We start from the raw sequence: 13279 nt of genomic DNA on the forward strand, positions 1-13279 counted from the left end.
GCGTGACTCGCAGCGGGGAGGGGGACACACAGCCGCTCCTGACGGGAGCCCCCGGGGTCTCTGAGGAGGGAGAGCACCCCATGAAGCAGCTCACCTCCAGCCAGCACCCACGCATCACCCCGAAATAGAAGGCGGCGTGTCGCTGCTGCCCGGAGGGCCCCAGCTCCCAGCCCCTCGGGGGGAGGGTGGTGGGGTGGGAGGGAGGGAGGGGTGTTTCCATGCAGATTTAGGGAAGGGTGTTGAGGATGTGACTGATGTGATTTCACCTGATGGATACAGGTGATGGGAGCCGGGCTGGGGATGCTCCCACCGCCAACAGCGTTTGTGTGCGGGGATGGGGGGGACGCTCCCCACCGCACCCCTGTGTGTGTGTGTGTGTTTGGGGGTGTTAAGCCGTAGAATTAACCCAAACACCTCCCTTTGCCCTCGGCCCGGAGGGATCCGTCCCGCGGGATGGCTGCAGTGAGCGCGGCTGCCTCAGGGCGGCGCTGGAGCCTCGTGCTGGGAACGCGGCTGGGAGATGCTGAGTCAGCATTGGGAGCCGAGCGCTGCTGAGAGCAGCCTGGGCTGGGTGTGAGGCAACCTGCGGGCACGGCTGCGGCTCCCGGGGCTCCCGCAGGACGCGGTTGTCACTGCTGCTGCTCCTGGCCAAGGGTGCCTTTGGTCCTAAATAGATTTATCCTGGTTGGGTTTTCATTGCTCATCACTGAGGGGCTGCAGCTCCAGGGCTGTGTCAGTGCTGAGCCCCTCACTCACTGCCACAGGGACACTGAGGGGCTGCAGCTCCAGGGCTGTGTCAGTGCTGGGCCCCTCACTCACTGCCACAGGGACACTGAGGGGCTGCAGCTCCAGGGCTGTGTCAGTGCTGGGCCCCTCACTCACTGCCACAGGGACACTGAGGGGCTGCAGCGTGGCCAGAGCCGGGCACAGAGCTGGGGAAGGGGCTGGAGCACAAGGGGCTGGGGAGGGGCTGAGGGAATGGGGGTGTTGAGCCTGGAGAAGAGGAGACTGAGGGCAGCCAGCAGCACTCTCTGACACTCCCTGCCAGGAGGCTGCAGGGAGCTGGGGGTCGGGCTCTGCTCCCCAGCCATGAATGACAGGACAAGAGGCAATGGGCTGCAGTTGGCCCAGGGGAGGTTGAGGCTGGAGCTGAGGCAGAACTGTTTCCCTGAGAGGGGTGTGAGCCCCTGTGCCAGGCTGCCCAGGGAGCTGGGGCAGTGCCCAGCCCTGGAGGGATCCCAAAGCCCTGGAGCTGAGGTGCTGAGGGCTGTGGGTCAGTGCTGGGCTGGGCAGGGTGAGGGCAGGGCTGGGGCTGCAGCAGCTTCAGGGGCTTTAACAACCCAAATGATTCTGTGATTCAGTCAAAACAAACCTACTGTGCTGACTCCCCTCCTCCCACCCCCCCTCTCCTGCTGCTGGGGTGCCCTCTCCCCCTGAGACCCTGCAGCCCCTCCTCTCCATTGCTGAGCCCCCTCAGAGCTGAGCCCACCTTCATTTCCCACCTTGTCCCAGGGGATGGGGCTCTACTGGACCTTCCCACTGCCAATGCACAGCAGGAACCCTTGGTACCCCTGGCCTGGGGTGCAGTGACCTGTGCCAGCCTGGGCTCAGCCAGAACACCCAGCTTGGGGCAGGGTTTGGCTGCTGAAGGCAGGTTTGGTGGCAAAGGCTTTTTTGTTGGTTTAATTAGCTTGGGGTGTGAGGAACTGTGAGATCTGGGCTGTGTTGTATTACAGCACTTGTTACCCTGGCCAAGGTGGGAGTGATTAAATGTGTGCTGCTGCTTGGCCCTGCTCAAGCATGGGCTTGGCATTGAGTGGTGGCAGTCAAGGGACTCCTCTGTCACCAGGCTGGGGGCTCTGCTTCTGTGTCCCCTCCATGCCCCAGATCCCACCTGCCCCAGGGTTTGGTGCCTGGCAGCTCCTGAGCTCATCTGAGTGCCAGAAGCTCCTGTAGGAGCCTGGCCTGAGCAGAGGCTTGGCTTGTTGCCTGGGGATTGATTGGGTTATGGGTGAGAATTCCTTATTAGTTACTTTGAATGGCTGGGTCAGAACAGCTTCTCTGCATTTTCAGCTGATGGTGCCATCCTGAAGTTTCTGGGTGAAGTGCTGCTGAGCACCCTGCAAGTGTGTCCTGCAAATGTCCTGACCTCAGAGTCATGGAAGCATTTGGGTTGTTGAAGCCCCTGAAGCTGCTGCAGCCCCAGCCCTGCCCTCACCCTGCCCAGCCCAGCACTGACCCACAGCCCTCAGCACCTCAGCTCCACGGCTTTGGGATCCCTCCAGGGCTGGGCACTGCCCCAGCTCCCTGGGCAGCCTGGCACAGGGGCTCACACCCCTCTCAGGGAAACAGTTCTGCCTCAGCTCCAGCCTCAACCTCCCCTGGGCAACTTGAGCCTGTTTCCTCTTGTCTTCACCTTCTCACCTGGGGCAGCACCCCAGGGCCACTCAGGGACCACATCTGGGTACCTCTGGAGACCCACCTCAGGGGATGGTGGTTTCTGGAGCTGCTGCTGCTTCCACATCTCCCAGCAGCTGTCCCCACATTCTTGTTTGCAGAAGGACTGCAAGAAAGACTGTGGCTTCACCTGCTGTCACCTGGAAAGGCACTGCCAGCAGCTCATGCTGGGCTGGTGCAGGCAAAGGAGAGAAGCACTGCTGTGGGGAGGCTGCTCACTGAGTGCTGGAGCCAGCAGGAGGTGATGCCACTCTGAGTGGGGTCCTGGCTGGGGACATGGGACCCTCACTGTCCTGAAATGCTGCTCAGAACTGAGCTCCCCCACAGCTGGCTGTTCCCTCCATATAGCATGACCTCCCCATCCCATGGGGTTGGAGCTTGTGCTGATGCCTGGGCTGGGAAAGAGAAAAAGCAAGAGGAATGCCAATAAAAGGAGGGTTTGAGCCTTGCCCAGCTGAACAGGGCCAGGGCCCTCTGCTGAACTCTGTGAATGGAGTGAAACACAAAAGAGCTTTTAAGTAATTGTCCAACATCCAAGTTGTGAACAGGACAAGGTAAGTGGGGGCTGGGGGTGCTGCTGGTGGCAGGAGTGGGATGATGGGCATGTGGGATGATGGGCATGTGGGGTGATGGGCATGTGGGGTGATGGGCATGTGGGATGATGGGCATGTGGGGTGATGGGCATGTGGGGTGATGGGCATGTGGGATGATGGGCATGTGGGGTGATGGGCATGTGGGGTGATGGGCATGTGGGATGATGGGCATGGGGAGATGGTCCCTCCTCCAGTTGCAAAGAGATGCATCCATGTGGATGGGGAATCTCTTGAGATGCCACTTCATCTGTCCCACCTCTTCCCAAAACCACTTTCTTAGCCAAGGGGGACACCCTGATAATGGCTGGGAGAGGAAGGAAGGGGGGTCCCTTCCTAGTGCAGCCCCTCTCATTGCAGCACCTGATCAATGAGGAACAGAATTAGTCTTGCAAAGGCAAATCTGTGCCAGCTTTGGCTGCTTGGTCACAGTCCAAGGAAGACAGTGTTTCCTTGCAAAGTATGAGGCCATGAATATTTTATGCCTGAAGAGGATATTTCTTTCAGGAGGTTGTTGCATGAATTATGGAAGAGTTGGGAGGAGAAGATGGGTGTTGTTTCCATGGGGTCAGCTCTGGCAGAGGCTGCCCTGGCACCACAGGGCTTTGCCAGCCTTGGGTCCCATTCCCTGGGGATGGGGGGGAGCGAGGTTTGCCCCTTGCTGCAGTTGCAGGCAGAGGGTTCTGGAGGAGCCTTTGGTGTGAGTCTGTGCCAGTTTGGGGCAGGTTCCTTTCCAGCAGAGCAGGTTGGTGCATGCAGAGTGAATGGGGTTTGCACAGGTTGGACATGGGGTAAGTGCTGCCTTGAAGGACTTTGAGGAGGGCTCAGTGGCTTCCCTGGGGATTTGGAGGGAGGAAGCAAAGCAATGGCAGCCTCACCAATCCCTCCATGCTCTCCCTCATCTCCTGCATGTCCTTGTGCCTGGCTCTGGGTGCTTGAGATGCAGATGCTCAGTGCTGTAACAATCCAGGATCCTGTGGCTTTCCAGTGCTTGTCCCTCCCTCCCCAAGAGCTCGTGGCTGCTTCTGGCTGGGAGCTGGTGATGTCCTGCTCTCTGGTCCACCCTGTCCCCTGCTGATGTCCTGCACCCCGGGTGTCACAGCCATCAGGAAGGATGAGGGGATTAACTTTGCACACCATCAGTGGCTTTCTTGTTAGTTAATACATAAAGATTTCCCTCTAATTGTCCTGTTGGTGCAGAGGGAGTGTGTGCTGTCTGGCTGTCACACTCAATTTTGCCACCAAATGTCTTCCCTTTCCCTTTTCTTCCCTCTCCCCCCACTTCTTTTTGTATTTAAAGAGAGCATTTCCAGCTGCCCAGGGGGTGCAAAACCTCCCCCTGCATTCCAATGGAAATGCAGACAGAGCTCTCTGCCTCCTTTTCTGAGGAACATCCCCCATGCCAGGGTAGGGGATGGGGCCATATCCCTGGGATGTTGCACTGAGGACAGGGAGACATCTCTGGCTTTAAAGAGAAAATGATGGGGGAGAAGAGGAAGGTTTGTCCAGGGGAGCAGGATTGCCAGCACCCCAGTGCTCTGAGGCTACACAGGGTGTGTGTGGTGGGGAGGTGACTCCTGAGCTGTGCCAGGCTCCTGCTGACAGATGAAGCTTTAAAAATAGGATGAGAATAAAAGCCCCTCCTTATTCCTTCAAACACAGGTGGAAGTGGCTTCTGCTTGCTGCAATGCTTAGCCCAAAACTGTGTGCTCAGGACACTGGTGTGGCCAGTGCTGCTGGCTTGTTAAGGCAGCTCCATGGACCTTAGCTCCATCTAGGATCCTGCCCCACATCCCTCCATGGCTTTAAGCCCCATTGGCTGCCCATCTTTGCTGTGGCAGTAGGACTTTGGCCAAAGCAGCATCCTCAAAGCATCACCCCAGCAAAGCTGTGCTGGTGTGGGATGAGCTGAGCATGGGTGTGAGGAGCTGGAGCTGTCTGTGCCCTGCTTCAGGGCCCTGGCTGCTTTCTGGGGCATCAGCAAAAAAAAAGGTGCTGAAGGTGCACAAGGAGAGATTTGCAATGTACCATTGTGCCTCAGCTCATCATCTTCCTGTATTGTTTAGACCCAGAATCTGGAGTAATCACCTGCCCAAAATAGCCTCTGGCTGCTCAGCCCCATCCCTGGGCCTGTGCCACAGGAGCTCAGGCTCTCAGACACCAGCAACTATTGCATCTGCTCCAGCTGCTTTGGTTTGAAGGACTGTTTAAAGGGTTTTAGTGTTGAGGAGGGGCAGCTGGGTATTGGTGGGAGGTGAGAGCAGGAAGGTGCTGGGGGGTGGGAGTCAGAGAAACATTGATGGTTGGTGCTGGGGCTGGATCCTGCTGCAGAGCTGCTCCTGGGACAAGAACACTGCCTTCTCCTTTCTGCCCATCTTTTTCCCCATCAGCTTTGTCAGGAGGGTGGGAGCAACAAGGGAGGGGAAGAGGGTTGGGTCCATTCCCAGTTTGCCTCTGGGTGAGGGCTGGATCTGGCTCAGCTGCAGCTCCTGGTAGAGTGGGGGGACACATGAAACTGATGTGTCTTGTGAGAGTGGTTGTGTGTGTGTCCATGGCCAACTCTGCCTCTGTCTGGAGATGTCCCAGCCTGTCCCATGCTGGCAGTGGGGAGAATAACTGTGCTTGTTGTGCTGCCAGCTCAGCTGTTGAGTACACAGGCATGAGCTGGGATTTGGGGAAGCCCTGGGGAATTGGGCAAAGGCTCCTCTTCAGTCTCATTTATAAGCAACAGCTTCTAACTGCTGCACCTAAAGGGTGGGTGTCAGGAGGATGAGGTGGCAGCTTTATCTGTGCAATGCCAGGACAAGGGCTGATGGGCATCAGCTGGGACACAAACTGTGCCCCTGGCACAGGAGGAGCAAGTCCTTTGGTGCTGAGCTGAGGGAGCCCTGGCCCAGGCTGCCCAGGGAGGGTGTGGAGGCTCCTTCTCAGGTTTCCAACCCCACCTGGACACGTTCCTGTGCCCCCTGAGCCAGGGCAACCTGCTGTAGCAGGGGCTGGATGAGCTCTGCAGGGCCCTTCCCACCCCTACCATGCTGGGATTCTAACTGGGATGAGACCACCAGTGGTTCAAACTGGAAAGCACAGCCAACAGCAATCTTCATGCTGTCTGGTGAGCAACACAGGGTGCAAGGCTCCAAAATCCCCTCTCCCTCCCCACTGTTGCTGGAGCAGCAGCCACAAGCAGGAGGCAGGACATCACTTGGAGCATCTCTGATGGGTATAACAGGGGGATGCCAGTTTTGGGTGGGGAATAAGGTGATGCTGAGACTGAGTGCCAGGGGGGTTCCACAGCATGTGGTACAATGTCACACCACCCAGGCACCCTGGGCCTGATGAGGGTGGTTCTGCCACCCAACTGGCTTCTTTCATTGAGCAAAACTCCCTGCTGCTGGAGCCTCTGGCACTGGCTCCGAGCCCTGAGCCTGGCTCCATCCATCAGTGCACTGAGCTGCGCCGGCCTCTGCTCAGCACCTGGGGGTGAGACGTGGGGACAAGTGTCTCTGAAGGGCTGCTGCTCCTCGGGATGCCACGGGGCCGGTGGCCTCGGTGCTGAGGGCTGTCCCTGTCTCTCTGCTGACACTCCTTGCCGTTAGGTGGAAGTGTTGTAGAGGAGAAGAGCGACGGTGCTGCCCGGCTCAGGGCTCAGAGCAGCGAGAGCCCGGCAGCAGCCCCTTTGTCCTCCCAAAACACGGAGGCAGGGAGGTCCACGGGAAGGAGAGAGGAATAAACCCCCAACAACAGACTGTGGCACTGCAGCTGGAGGAGGTTTGGCCAGGGATGGGCATTGCAGGAGGAGGAAGAGGAGCAGGGCTGAACCCCCAGCATGTGCTCCATCCCTCAGTGCTGCCATGTGGCTTCTGTGGGGAAAAGCCCAGGGAAAGTCCCTCTTTTTGGTGGCCTTCAAGGGGCAGGTCTGGCTGCTTGGCCTCAGCTGAGGTTCTGCTGGAGGTCCTGCATCAGCCTTGGTGGGGATGCAGGTGCCCAGCAGGAGCCTGGCCTTGGCAAGCCCTAACGTGGGCAAAGGGCAACTGGGGGGCTGCCAGGGAGCTGGCACAGCTGCAGCAGCCTTCCTCAAGAGGAGGAGGAGGAGGAGGAGGAGTTGTCATTCATTGCTAATTCCACCCTGCAAGCCTTTCCCCCCCCTGCATTTGTTTAAAATGCAACTCTTCCCACTGGAACCTCGTTACTCACAGAGCACAGGGTGAGCTTTGGATCTACTTGAAGGGATCTGACTTGGGCATCCCATTGTCCTCACTCCTGGAGAGCAGCATGGGCTCCATGTGTGGATGTTGAGCCAATAAGAGCACAGTCAGGAGCATCTTGGCTCTCTGCAGCATCCACACCTGTGACCCATGTTCATGTGCTCTTTGTGTGCAGGAGTCTCTTGTGGCAAGAAATCCAAGGCTGGGTTTGCTTTTTCCTTGGGCCTGTTATGTAGGTGTTTTGGGGGGTAGTTTGTCACTTGGTTTGGCAATTTTGTTGATTCCTTTGGCAACTTCCCACCTCCAGCTCTAATTACCCAACACAGGGTAACTCAGTGGCTTTTTGCAAGCAGCTCCTGGTGGCAAACAGCTGCAAGGGACAGAGGCTGGGTCACTGCTCAACAGTTCAGCTTGAAACACCCTGTAACCTTCCAGCAGAGACTTTGCCCATTCCCCATCCCCTTGCTGAGGCTCTTCTCTGTTTGACATCAGTGGAAACCTTCCCTTTGCTGCAAAAATAAACCCCAGACCCTGAGGAGCAGGACAAAGGTTTTGATGTGTTCTTCTTTCTTTTTTTTTGCTTCATAAATGCTGCTTCTTCTCTTCTCTTCTCTTCTCTTCTCTTCTCTTCTCTTCTCTTCTCTTCTCTTCTCTTCTCTTCTCTCCTCTCCTCTCCTCTCCTCTCCTCTCCTCTCCTCTCCTCTCCTCTCCTCTCCTCTCCTCTCCTCTCCTCTCCTCTCCTCTCCTCTCCTCTCCTCTCCTCTCCTCTCCTCTCCTCTCCTCTCCTCTCCTCTCCTCTCCCCTCCCCTCCCCTCCCCTCCCCTCCCCTCCCCTCCCCTCCCCTCCCCTCCCCTCCCCTCCCCTCCCCTCCCCTCCCCTCCTCTCCTCTCCTCTCCTCTCCTCTCCTCTCCTCTCCCTGGCCTTTTGCTTCCTCCTGAGTCACTGACACAGCCAGGAACCCTTGGCCTGATGGAGCCTGTGTCCCTCTGCTTCTGCTGGCCACATTTCTCCCTCAGACAAATGGGACATCAGAAGAACATCCCCAGCCCCAACTCCCCCTCCCTTTTTACCCTGCACATTCATTTTCCTTTAAACACACACCAAAATAGCTCTTGCTGGGACTCCTGCTTTTAACTGTGTAGATATTCCAGCTAATTACAGTTCTATTAATATTTCACTTTGAATTAAAGATTTCTTTTCCCCACCCTTCTATCCAGGAGAGGATTAAATCCACACCCAAGGCAATTGCAAGCACTGGCAAGGCAACCCATGGATAAAAAGGACCATGTGTGGTTCCTCAGCCTCTGTCTCTGCTGTGAGTGACCCACGAAGAGGAGGGAGGAGGTGATGGCTTGGCCATAAATTATTCAAAGCCCTTTTGCAGAGCTGAGCTGGAAAGTCCAGTCCATAAGATGTGGTTTCATGTTTTCCTGTATCAAAAGAATTGCAGGCAGCACATCTCTGGTGCTCAGTGGCTTTGGCAGTGGACACAACGACCTTCCTTGCTGGATGAGGGCCAGGACAGTGGGAGGCTGGATGCTGTGCTTGTCTGGGGAACAGCCACAGGCTGAGCGGGCTCAGGGCATGCCAGAGCCTCCTGCCTGGGGTTTGCAAGCCCTGGGGGTTCAAGGAGAGGCTGCTGGTGGCCCTGGAGATGCTGGAGCACCCTGCAATGCCTGGCTGGATGTGGGCATGGAGCTGGGAAACCCCTCTGTCCCCGTCCCTGGGATGGGAGAGGCAGCGACTTTTTCAGTTCCTCTTGTTTTGAGCCTGAGGAAGGTGTACTGATCCTGCTGAGGATGGTTCTGCAGCCATTTGCTGACAGTCTCCACCTCTCCAGGAATAGTTGATCATCTTTAGACCCACGTGCTGAGGAGGAGCCCTGGATGCACCAGTGACCTTTGTGGGATTAGTTGAGCTGCTCTTAGGATAACCTTGTGCACAGGCTGCTTCCCTGCTATGGCTGGGACACTTTCCATCCATCCGTCCCTGTGCCCTCCTACCCATCAGCTCCCATGGTGTGGCCTTTCCAGGGGAAACTCTGCAGCTTGAGCCTCAGTTTCCAAGTGTTAATTGTGTTTTGATGCTCTCGATGGTGATGTGAGTGCTGGTGACCTTTAGGCTTCTGGCTGAGGGGAGGGAGAGAGGTGTAAGAAGGAGAAAAGTGGGGTCTGGGAGTCTTGGAGAAAAGAGATGCTGCAGCCATGGTGGCAAAAGCATCCCCCAAATCTCTGGGACTCATGTCCCTGAGACTGGGTTGGAAGGCTGAATGATGATTGTTTTTCCAAGCCCCAAGCCTTGGTTGAGCAGGCTCATGGAGCAGCTCAGGTGATGCCTCAGGCCAAACTTCTGCATCTTTTAGCCCAGACACCTTCCCCCAGTGATTCTTCAGGACCTGGGCAGAACAGAGCAGGCTGGTGTCATGTCCTTGTGCCCAGGGGTCCTGCCAGACCCCAGTCTGTGAGTGGGATGTCCTTGCTTCTCCCTGAGGGCAGTGCACGTGGCTTAGAAATCCCCTGGGAGCTGAGGGCTTCATCTGAGCTGGAGCAGAGCTTGGCCTCAGGGTGCCTCTGAGAGCTGCTTTTGGTGAAGGGATTTGTGCCCAGCTTATCTCCCACTGCCTGGAGCCCCCTCAGCCCTGGCTTGTGGGTGACCCACAAGCTTGGGGGACTGGCTGGTGTCTCTGATGTACCTCAGGGTTTCCTGTGGCTTGGGGCAGATGGGGGACTCCCCTCCAGGGGTTTGGTGGCACCAATGGCCCAGGACCTCCCTCCTGGCTCTGCCAGTCCAAATTGGCCCCTTGGGTCACCAAATGATCCTAGATACAGGTCCTTGGTTTGATCCAGGGGGGCTTTTCCAGCCTTGTTGCAGTATTTCAGCTGCTGCCCACAGTGGGTACAACGTGGCTTCTTGTCCTGTGCCCCCCCACCTGCTCTGCTCCCCATGCAGAAGGGTCTGGGTGAGTCTCACCCCTCTGAGAGCCTTTTGGAAATAAGTGGTGGACTCCCAAGACAATCAGATGCTGGGTGAAAGCTGCTGCCCTGAAGCTCTGCCTAGAGACAGGAGGCTGCTCCTGATGGGACACATCCCAGCCAAGAGCTGAACTGTCACCTCCATCCATCCCCCTGTGGCCTCCCCATCAGCCTTGGTTCAGGGATCCTTTTGCTTGGATTCCTGGCATCAGTGCTGGTGTGGCTGAGAGTTGCACATTGTGTGTGCACATCTGGGGGGGCACAAGATAGGATTGTTCCCCCCTCCCAGGGATTGTCCTCCCCTGCACCAGTGTAGAATAACAACAAGAACTGTTCCAGCTCTCTGTAAGTGAAATCACTGCAACAGTCTGGTGTCTCTGCAGGAGACAGAGCTCTGGGCAGGATCCCGTGAGCATCTGAAGCCATGGGAGTATTTTAATGGCAGGAGGGCAGCTGGCCAGCTTTTTAGGCAAGTGCATCTTGCTGGAGAGCACGTAGCTCCTTCGAAGGCCTGGCCAGGGCATTGTGCTGGGAGCTGGGCTGTCCTGAATGCTGCTGCAAAACCAGCTTGTCTCCAGCCTCTTAAAGGGCATCTGGGCCACGAAGCTGCCATTGCCAGGGCCAAGCTGTTGGCAGCAGCCCCCTTCTTGCCCCTCAAGCACCAAGGAAGATGAGGCTGGAAATACATCTTGGAAGGGCTGTGCTTTGCTTTTTGGTACTCAGAGGGGCAGGTGGAGCTGCAGAGAGCCTTCCCCACGGCCAGACCCCCCCACTTTCTGTGCAGAGCAGGGGCTCCCTGCATGGGCTGGGTGCTCTGGCAGCCCCGGTGTGCTGGCAGCTGTACTCCCTTATTGCTCCGGTGACCGATTATCTCACAGTCATTACCGTGATGGATTGGAGCAGTTAATGTGTCAATGGCCATTACTAAGGGGCTGTGTTTTCTCTGGATTAATGAATCGACACACCCTGACAGGCTCCTGGAGCCGATGGGGCCTGGGGGGGTTGATTTGATGGCAGGAGGGGATGATGCAAATGTGCAGAGCAGCGCCTCGGCAGCGTTTGATGGGAGGCTGAAGAGAAGGGCAATGGTTTGGGGTGATGTGTCTCATCTCGTGTCAGTGCCCTGTGGAGCTGCTCTCGCCAGGGGGAGGGGACATTTGGGGAGGGCTGTTTAGTGCATGCAGTGGGAGCTGGTGCCTCGCAGCAGCCTGGGGCAGGGCACCCCTCCTGCGCCCCCAGTCACGCACCGTGCTCCTTGCGGGGCTCGCTGTGTTTGCACCCATGGGAGCTGTCGTGGACTTCTGCAAATGCCGAAATGAGAGGCTGTAACCTGCGGGAAGCTCTTGAGCACCGCGGGGGCTGGAGCCTGGACGCCTGTCAGTCCTGCTGCTGTGCTTATGGCCGCGATGATGGCCGTAGGTGATGGGCACGGGTAGAAGGACAAGTACGAGCCAAATACATCTCGATGCTAAGGACCAGGAGGGGAGAGGTGCTGGGTGCAGCAGAGGTGCCAGGTACATCCCCCCTCCCGCAGACGGGGGCTTTCGCAGCTCTCGGTGCTCGGCGCGGGGGCTTCGCGGGGCCGCAGCTTTTCCTCCCCCGCAGCCGGGAGCCGGGGCGGGTGCGGGGTCCCCCCCGCGCTGCGCTGGGGCTTTAAAAGGCTGGCACAGGCGGCGGCGGGCTTCCCAGCGCCCCTTCATGCAAAACTTCCCCGGCACCGGCCCTCCTCCTCCTCTTCTTCCTCCTCCCCCTCCTCCTCCTCCTCCTCCTCCTCGTCGTCGCGGTTGCGGTGCGCGGAGCGCGGCGGGTCCCGCCCGGCTGCGGCTCGCTCGGCTCCCCGGGCCGGGGCCGGGGCTAGGGGGGGCGGGGGGCAGTGGGCAGCCCCTGCCGCATGCCTCAGGGCCCCCCCGGGGTTCCCGTGCCCCGCCGGGGCTGGAGGCGGATCGCGGCACCGGGCAGCGGCCGCAGGCGGAGACGGGGTCGGCGGCGCCGCCAACTTCGCGCTGCCCGCGGGTAAGTGCGGGGCGGTGCGGGAGGGGCGCGGAGCACCCCCGGCAGCCCAAACCTTCCCCGAGGAGCCGGGCTGCCCCCTCATCCCCTTCCCTTTAGCCCCGCCGCTCCCCACCGTCCTCTGCAGCGCTCCAGCAAAATTTTCCGCCTTTCCTTATTTTTGGTATGGGGGGAGGGCTGCGACACGGGGGCTGCAGCAGGGACCCCCCCCCGAGCTCCAGCCCGTGTGTCCCCTCCCTGGCTGCCCCTCATCTCCCCGCGGCGGCTCCCCGACCCCCCCTTCTCCCACTCATTGCATTATTCATAGTTTTGGGGCTGCGGAGCGCTGCCCCCGCCCGCTGCATCCCGCCACGGGGGGCACGGGGGGGACACCCCCGCCCCGCTCCCTACGGCTGCCACTTCTGTCCTCAGAGGTGCCCATCGCTCCGGCGTGGGCTGCGGGAGGGGAGCGGGGGGCCGGTCCGGCTGGAGGGGGCTGGGAAGGGGTTGGGGGGCAGCGGGCAGGGGCTGGCGGCCGTGGCTGCCCTCGCCTCGCCGCAGGGGCCGGAGCCCGCAGAGCCCGCCGCAGGGCAGCGGGAGGGAGGGAGGGAGCCGGTGCTTTGCCCAGGACAGCGGGGAACGGGCAGCCCCTTCGAGCTTGGAGGGGTGTAAGACCCTTCCCCGGGGCCGTGGAGGTGTCCTCGCTTTGGGGGTCTGTGTGCAGACACACGCTCGCAGGTTTCTTTTTCCTCTGCGGAGCTCACCCGCTCCTCCTCGGAGCTTTTTGGGAGAGCGGATCTGCGAGGCTTCGGGAGCCGCTGGGGAAGTTACCAACCGTGGGAGAAAAACGGAGAACTCTCCCACCGTCTGCCCTGGCACGGCCCCGCCGCGCTCTTCCTCCTCCTCCTCCTCCTCCTCCTGGGATGATGAGTTTGCCGTGCTCTGTTAGCCGGGTTATTTTTCTGTGGGCTGCCTCGTTTTTGGGGGGATACCCGCTGCCTTCAGCGGCGGCTGCGACGGGAAGGATGTGGAGTGAGTCATTGTCATCGCCGCTGCCGGGTGACCT

This window comes from Colius striatus, chromosome 22 (genome assembly GCF_028858725.1).
Source record: "Colius striatus isolate bColStr4 chromosome 22, bColStr4.1.hap1, whole genome shotgun sequence".
In the NCBI taxonomy this organism is placed as follows: Eukaryota; Metazoa; Chordata; class Aves; order Coliiformes; family Coliidae; genus Colius; species Colius striatus.